Below are 8074 nucleotides of genomic sequence, written 5' to 3'. Positions count from 1 at the left end.
AAACTCGAAAACGCAATAAGTGATCTATGCGAAATCCGTTTTCGATGAACTAGAGCTTGTCATGAGAATAAGCACAAGCTCTAAAACATCACATGGATAAGGTCCAAATAACAACCAAGAAAGATGATGCAAGGATGCAAAGGTTTGAGCTCTCTCCGAACGATACGATCGAGTTACTCACTCGAGAGCCCTCTTGATAGTACGGCAACTAAACTATAAACCGGTCTCCAACTACACTATGAGACCGGTGAGAAACAAACCCTATCAAGAGCAAACCTTATACTTGCGCATTCCACTTGAGCTCGATGACGACGATCTTGACCTCAACAAGATGGAACGCCTTTCTTGCTTGTGCTTGCTTGACGAAGTCTTGTGGATTGCTCCCCCATAATCCACCATGGGAGAGCTTCTTCTTCGGCGCATCTTCACATAACCATGACCACCATGTGGATTGCTCCCCCATAATCCACCATGGGAGAACTTCTTCTTCGGCGCATCTTCACATATCCATGATCACCATATGGATGGCAAGACTCAAGCAAAGGATCTCTTCGAGATGGCTCATCTTGAACTTGCACTTCATTTCTTCATTCTTCATCATGTTGATGTCTTGAAGTAACTTGAGGGCTCACTTCATCTTCATCTTCAAGACATACTTGACACTTGATATCCTTCATCAATTTCTTCTTATTGCAACCTTGAAGCCAACATATGGTTCAAGCATTGCCTATGGACAACTCCTACAAATATAACTCAATGCAAACATTAGTCCATAGGGATTGTCATTAATTACCAAAACCACACATGGGGGCTCCAAGCACTTTCAATCTCCCCCATTTTGGTAATTGATGACAATCTCTTTGAGAGGGTTTATATAAGGAATTTAAGTAACAAATAAGTTGGATCTATAGAGCAAACTCCCCCATAATATATGCATGTGTGAATGATCTTGACTTTCATTGCATATATTGGCATTCAAAGCCTAGTGGAGTTTCCTCTAAAGATTCAACTATGCAAAGCAACAAGATGCAATGCAATGAAGGCACATGCTTAAGCACAAAGCAAAGACATAACCAAATTCCCTTAAACCCTCCAAACTTCTCCCCCATTGGCACCAATTGCCGAAATGGGTGAAAAATTTAGAAGGCTAATATAGTGAGAGTTCCTCCATAGCGTGTGCATTTCTCATAATTTGAGTGGAATCAAATGCACATATCCAATTACGAATATTCGGAAGGAATCACACCATAGATAGGATCAACAATTGCAAAAAGATAACAAAGTCAAGACGCTTCAACAAATGAAGCAAGCAACCAAATGAACCACAAAGAAGATATCAAAAAGAAAGATAGATATTATGATAAGATCAAGAAGATTGCTCTAAATAATATGAGGAAGCTCCCCAAGGTTTGTGCACAAAACTATACAATTTGTATTGGAGTATAAAGTGCACAAACATGGAATCATCACTCCCATAATATCATTCAAAAACAAAATATACCAAGTGAATCAAACTCTAATGATCACCACAAGATAGTGCTCTAAATCAAATGAGGAAGCTCCCCAAGGTACATGCATAAATTAAAATGTTGTCTTTGAATACAATATGCATAACATGGAATCCTCACTCCCTCATTACCATTTAAAACACAAACATTTGGAATAGATCATAGATAGAGAAATAAGCTTAACACTTGCAACAAACAAATAGTTGAGCAATAAGTAAGAGGCACCATAATAAAAGGCTCAACCAAGAGGATATGTGAAAGGCATGATAAAGCATATTATAATAATATTATATTGATGAGCAAAAGCATCATCATAGTCTTCAATGAATTATATTTCTTAGCATGACCAATCAACATGCAACAAATAAATAAGATATCAAATGGAGATGTATCATCTCTTATGTGTATAAGTTTCTCTAAGTGGACAATATCACAAAGATATTTATCCACAAAGAAACATGCACACACCAAATAGATACACAAGAAAAATAGCATGATATCCAAGACGAAGTCATGCAATATACCAATAAGATTTTTGCTTAATAGCATGGCCAAAGGCTCAATATTATCTTATTGTACATTCATGAACTTCAACCACAAACAACTAAAATACATCACAAATATCAACAAGGGATAGAAGATAGTTGGGATGCATTTGAGAAAGGCAACAAGTATCACAAACGGGGATACCAAAAGAAGTAACTAAATTTGCACTTTCATCTATATTGCACATGTGAGAGCCTTGAGGAATTGATATGCAACAAAATTGCTAGATAGGCATAGTTGGGATGGATGAATCATGAGCATGATTTAAAATACTTCCCAACAAATGCACTCATCTCAAATTACTCACATTCACAATAAAGAGGTTTCATTAAGACTTTTGCAAGAAGCACAACATTTGCAAATCAAGAGATTCATGCCAAGATGCAACCATAAGGTTGGATACAAGAAAAGTATGCATGAGAAGATACTTGTTACCAAGATAGCATTGGTGTGGATGTAGTAGATATGTGTTCGTTGATCATCCTAGCTTGCCTCACGTTACCATTGAGTCACCACTTCTTTCCAAGAGTGAGACAAGCATTCAATGCATATCCATTGTACCTAACACAAAGGTAAGTACAAAATGGTCCCCAAACTAATTGGGTCCGAAGTAGTTAGACACACTACAACATATAGGACAAACTCCACAATTCTATGTGCATATAGATATGAAATTGAATTTCATGCACATCTTAGCCAAATTAGGATTTGATGGAGTTTACCCTATATATTGGATCAAAGAAAGTGACACATGCCATAAGATATACATATATTAAATATGCATGCACAATACTTTCAAGAACCAAAGGAAGATACAATTTGGACAAAACACCAAATAAACCAAGAGACAATGGTTGTCCAAATTATATCAAAGAATCAAATCAACACAAGATTGACTCCAAAGACTTATCTCATTATAAGAAGCTAATTAAACCTAAGCACAAAGGAATGAGATAACCAACTCCCAAGAGAGCAAGGTTCCAACAAATAAACCAAACCCTCGACACTTTTTATGATGGCACACAGTACCAAAAGAAAATTTATGACTCCCAAAACCAAATTTTTGATAAAGATCAAGAGAAGTTTATATAACAAATATAGGAGAGCTCCCCCAAGATTAGTGCATTATCTAGGATTTAGAATATGGATACAAAATGCACACAACTAGGATCATCACACTACCTATATCTACTAAAAAAAGCTAAGAAAGTTTGAATAGAAAAAAGAACACATGGGAGTCAAAGCACAACAAATTCATGGCAATAAATAAGGCAATTTAAACACAAGATCCATAAGATGCAAGGAAGACACATGGGAGTCAAAGCACAACAAATTCATGGCAATAAATAAGGCAATTTAAACACAAGAGCCAATGTAGATATGATCAATAAATATCTACCTCATAATTGATTACCAATTGTCCTAGGACAAGAGGTATTAGGAAATATTTCCGGTGGTAGTTTGTAAGTATACATAAGATCATATTTACAACGAACAAAGCATATGGTAAAAGATAAGAGTTAACCATCATGCAAAGATAGTTTCTTGATAGCTTCATTTAGTCATACCAACATGCAAGGCAATTAATAGTATTCATACCAACATGCGAAGCAATTAATAGTATTCATACCAACATGCAAAGCAATTAATAGTATGACTTGAAGCACATGGTTTTCCAAAAATGTATTGATGGACACGTTGTGAAAAACCATGCCAAGAAAAACTTTCACAAATAAGATCCACAAAGATATTAGCAATGAAGCCATTTAAGCAAATTGGAGCTTGTTTGAGCAAACATGCCACATAGGAGAGATAAATTACGGTATCAATTCTATGTGACACAACCTCAAATGTTCACATTTTCTAGGCTTGTAATATGCACAAAGCTTATTACTCCCCCATAATGTGATAAGGAATTTATTTTCACAAGAGGCAAATAAGATCCAAGTAGAGATATTAATGGACATTAGAATTTGAATTTCTCATGAAGATGACATACCACATAGAGACTAGATAATCTTGCAATATCAATTCTAAGTGGTATTCCTCATGTACACACATTGTTAGGATCATGAAATTCCCAAAGGAATGTCACTCCCCCAAAATGGGATTGTCCATTAATCGCTCATAAGAGCCATATAGGATACAACAAGATGCAAAGAGGCTCCAACACACACACAAATACATGGTGTGCAACCTAACATACATAGACTTGATTTCTCAAGAAAAACTAGTAGGATGCACAACATATACAAACATATGTTAGGAACAAAACTAACACATGCAAAGGGGCGAGTAACTTTCAATATAAAAGAGTTGAGCACATGTTACCGCAAGGAGGAACATTGGGTGTATGATAGAAGTAAGATAACCAAAAGACTTGGCTTGAGATAAGATAAGTGATGAAGATCCCTTAATTCTTCATGATGTAACCAAGTCTCCAATGCCCACCAACAAGCACCTATTGATCAAGTTTTGGATTGTTGGTCCCCAACTAAGTTGGGTCCTAAGAGGTTAGTCACAATAGGCTTGGCAACCCAAATGGTTCTTTTCTTGACACCACTTTGAGCACCAACATATTTGGCAAACACATTGCCACCCTCATCCTTACGAAGAGAATAAACATCATCAATGGAGATAGAGTTGGATGAGGTACCAATAGTGCAAAAAGAGGAGATGTGGCCCTTCTCACGGCATATGTAGCAAGTTCTTTTCCTCTCCTTCTTCTCACTAGATTTCTCCACAATGGGAGCATTGGCTCGATTCTTCTTGGGAAGTGGAATTTCTTCAACTTGAGGTTGAATATGAGTTTGAGCTTGAGGCCGCTTCCCTTTTTGCTTCTTCTTCAAAGGGCAAGATCTAACATGGTGCCCTTCAATTTTGCACTTGAAGCAAACAATCTTGGCCGGGTCTTTGACTTGTACTTGGCCCTTCTTCTTGTTGTTGTTGTTGTTGTTGGACTTGTTCTTGTTGTTGGATTTGAATCCAAGTCCACTCTTGTCATTGGGGGATTGTTGCACACTTAACATCGTGTCAAGTTTGCATTTCCCTTCATGACTCTTTACCAAGTCATTCTTCAAAGAAGTGACTTGAGCCTTGAGCTCTTTGATTTCCTCTACATGGTTAGTAACAACACAAGTACTAGAGGAAGTAGAACCTTCATTGTTAGAGCAAGAAGGCAAGGAAGATAATTCATCACAAGATTTAGCAATATTATGAGTGGATGAATTACTAGGACTAGCACATGGCAATATAACATTTTGAGTAGTAGTGCTAGTACCCACATGAGGCTCACAAGGTGTTGCCTTAGATATGATAGCCTCATGAGCTAACTTTAGCCTATCATGAGAGGCTAGAAGATCCTCATGGGAGCTAGCAAGCTTTCCATGATTTTCTTCCAATTTCCCATAATTGCTAGTTAGCAAATCAAGTTGAGCCCTTAGCTCAACATTCTCCTTCAAGGTAGATGCTTCACAAGAAGTAGAGTTAGTAGCACAAGCATCATTATCAATAGCAATAGGAGAAGGCAAGTTGGCATGCACTTTTAGATAAGAAGCTTTAAGTTGCTCATGCGACTCGGTGAGTTTGGTGAGCGTACTCTCAATGACCCTTGAGCCCTTTTTGAGTTGCTCAAAATCCTCAAGGAGTTTAGAATTAACAAACACAAGCTTATCATTTTTTAGCTTTAGTTCATTTGCCATCTCAAGAGCTCTATCATGGTTTTCCTTTTCTCTAGACAATTCTAGAGCAAAGGTCTCCTCAAGAGCTTCCTTGATGGTTTGTTCTTCTTCAAGTTCATTCTTTAAAGATGCTACATCATCGGCATACTCTCGTTCAAGAGCACCCTTTTTATCAATGGTGTTCTCATGCATCCAAATAAGTTTTTGGCTCTCAATAGCGGTAGTCAAGATTTCAAAGAAGTGAGTGCTAGCAATTTTATCTTTGCAAATAATCTTGAATACACTCTTACCCTTATCGCGTAGAGAGACAACCCAATCCTCTTCTTCATATTCATCCTCATTCTTATCACCACGAGACATATTAGGTTCCATGGTAGGAGGTACCGTGGAACCCTTGGCCATAAGGCATATATGAGGACCGTGAAATAAAGATGAGGAGTTACTTGAGGCTCCTTTCAAGATCTTGTCTTGACCAATAGAATCTTTGGTTTCCTCTACATTGTTAGACACACAACAACTAGAGGAAATAGAATCATTTTTATCATGGCCACAAGACAATGCAAGCATATCATCATTAGATTTTTCAAGCAACTTACACATGATATGCAAGGACTATCAACACAAGAATGTAAATCATTTCTAGTGCTAGATGTGTTTAAGTCCAAAGATGAACCATTGCAATGAGATATAGATGAAGGATCATCAATAGTAAGCTCAATACCAACATTGCAATTTCCATCACCACTCACCATATCATTACCTTGTGTCTTGAAACACTTTGGTGAAGTGGATGAAGATGAGAACTCATCACGGCCGGAAGTGGAAGCAATACAATCATCCTCAATGATATTGGACACATCATATTTATCTCGAAGTTTTGTCCATAATTCATGAGCGCTCCCAAAAGGCATGATTGAAGAAGTAACTACATTGCTCACAACAATGGAAAACACATGAGAAGCAAGAGCATCGAGACAAGAGTTTTTCTTCTCCTCATAAGATAAATTTTGGGGATCCTTAGGAGAAGAAAAACCCATGTCAAGAAATCGCTCCATGTTCGGGGAAATACCCCGCAAAATATTAAGCACATAAATTTTCCATAGATCATAATTTGTGCCATCAAATATAAACAAGTTATTGTGATCTAATCCCCTAACCGACATCTTTACTCTCAAGGCGGTGAAGCCTAAGAATGAGAGACCTTGCTCTGATACCAATTGAAAGGACACGGATGTCGCCTAGAGGGGGGGGTGAATAGGCGATTTAAAACTTTTACGAGATGGGCTTAACTAATGCGGAATAAAACTAGCGTTTACTTTGTCAAGCCCAAAGCATATATACTATGGTTCACCTATGTGCACCAACAACTTATTCTAAGCAAGAGTTCACCTATGTGCACCAACAACTTATGCTAAGCAATACAAGCAAGTATGTGATAGCAAGATATATATAACTTCAAGCACGATGGCTATCACAAGGTAAGGTGCATAAGTAAAGAGCTCGGGTATAGAGATAACCGAGGCACGCGGGAGACGATGATTTATCCCGGAGTTCACACTCTTGCGAGTGCTAATCTCCGGTGGAGAGGTGCGGTTGCTTAGTGCTCCCGAACGCCACAAGAGGCTCACCTTGAGGTGTGGTTGCTCGATGCACACCAACGCCACAAAGGCCTCACCCCAAGATGCGGTACTCACACCACACACCGAACGCCACGAAGGCGCCTCACCTAAATCTCCGGTGACCCTCGCCACAAAGGCCTAGGTCACGGTTCCACTAAGGGATTTCCTTCGAGGCGGAAACCGGGCCTTACACAAAGATTGGGGCACACATCCACAACTTAATTGGAGGCTCCCAACAAATCGCCACAAAGGCCTAGAATCCGTCTAGGGTTCCAAGAACCCAAGAGTAACAACTTCCTTGCTTTCACCTCCACGAATCACCGTGGAGAACTCAAACCGATGCACCAAATGCAATGGCAAGAACACCACAAAGATGCTCAAGTCCTTCTCTCTCAAATTCCAACAAAGCTACAAAAGCTATTGGGGGAATAAGAGAGGAAGAACAAAGGAATTCACAAAGAACACCAAGATCAAGATCTAGAGGATTCCACTCACAAAGAGATGGATTTGATTGGTAGAAAAGTAGATCTAGATCTCCTCTCTCTTTTCCCTCAAATGGGGGCAAGAATCATGGAGGGATTGAGAGATAGTGCAAGCTTCTCTAGTTCAACAATGGAGGAGAGAGAGAGTGAGAGAAGCACCAGCCCAAGGAGGAAGAAGGGGGGTATTTATACCCCCCAAGAAAATCGAGCCGTTTGGGCAAAACCAGGGCCGGATAATC

Source organism: Lolium perenne, chromosome 4 (assembly GCF_019359855.2).
Source record: "Lolium perenne isolate Kyuss_39 chromosome 4, Kyuss_2.0, whole genome shotgun sequence".
NCBI lineage: Eukaryota > Viridiplantae > Streptophyta > Magnoliopsida > Poales > Poaceae > Lolium > Lolium perenne.
This window is presented reverse-complemented; position numbering follows the sequence as displayed.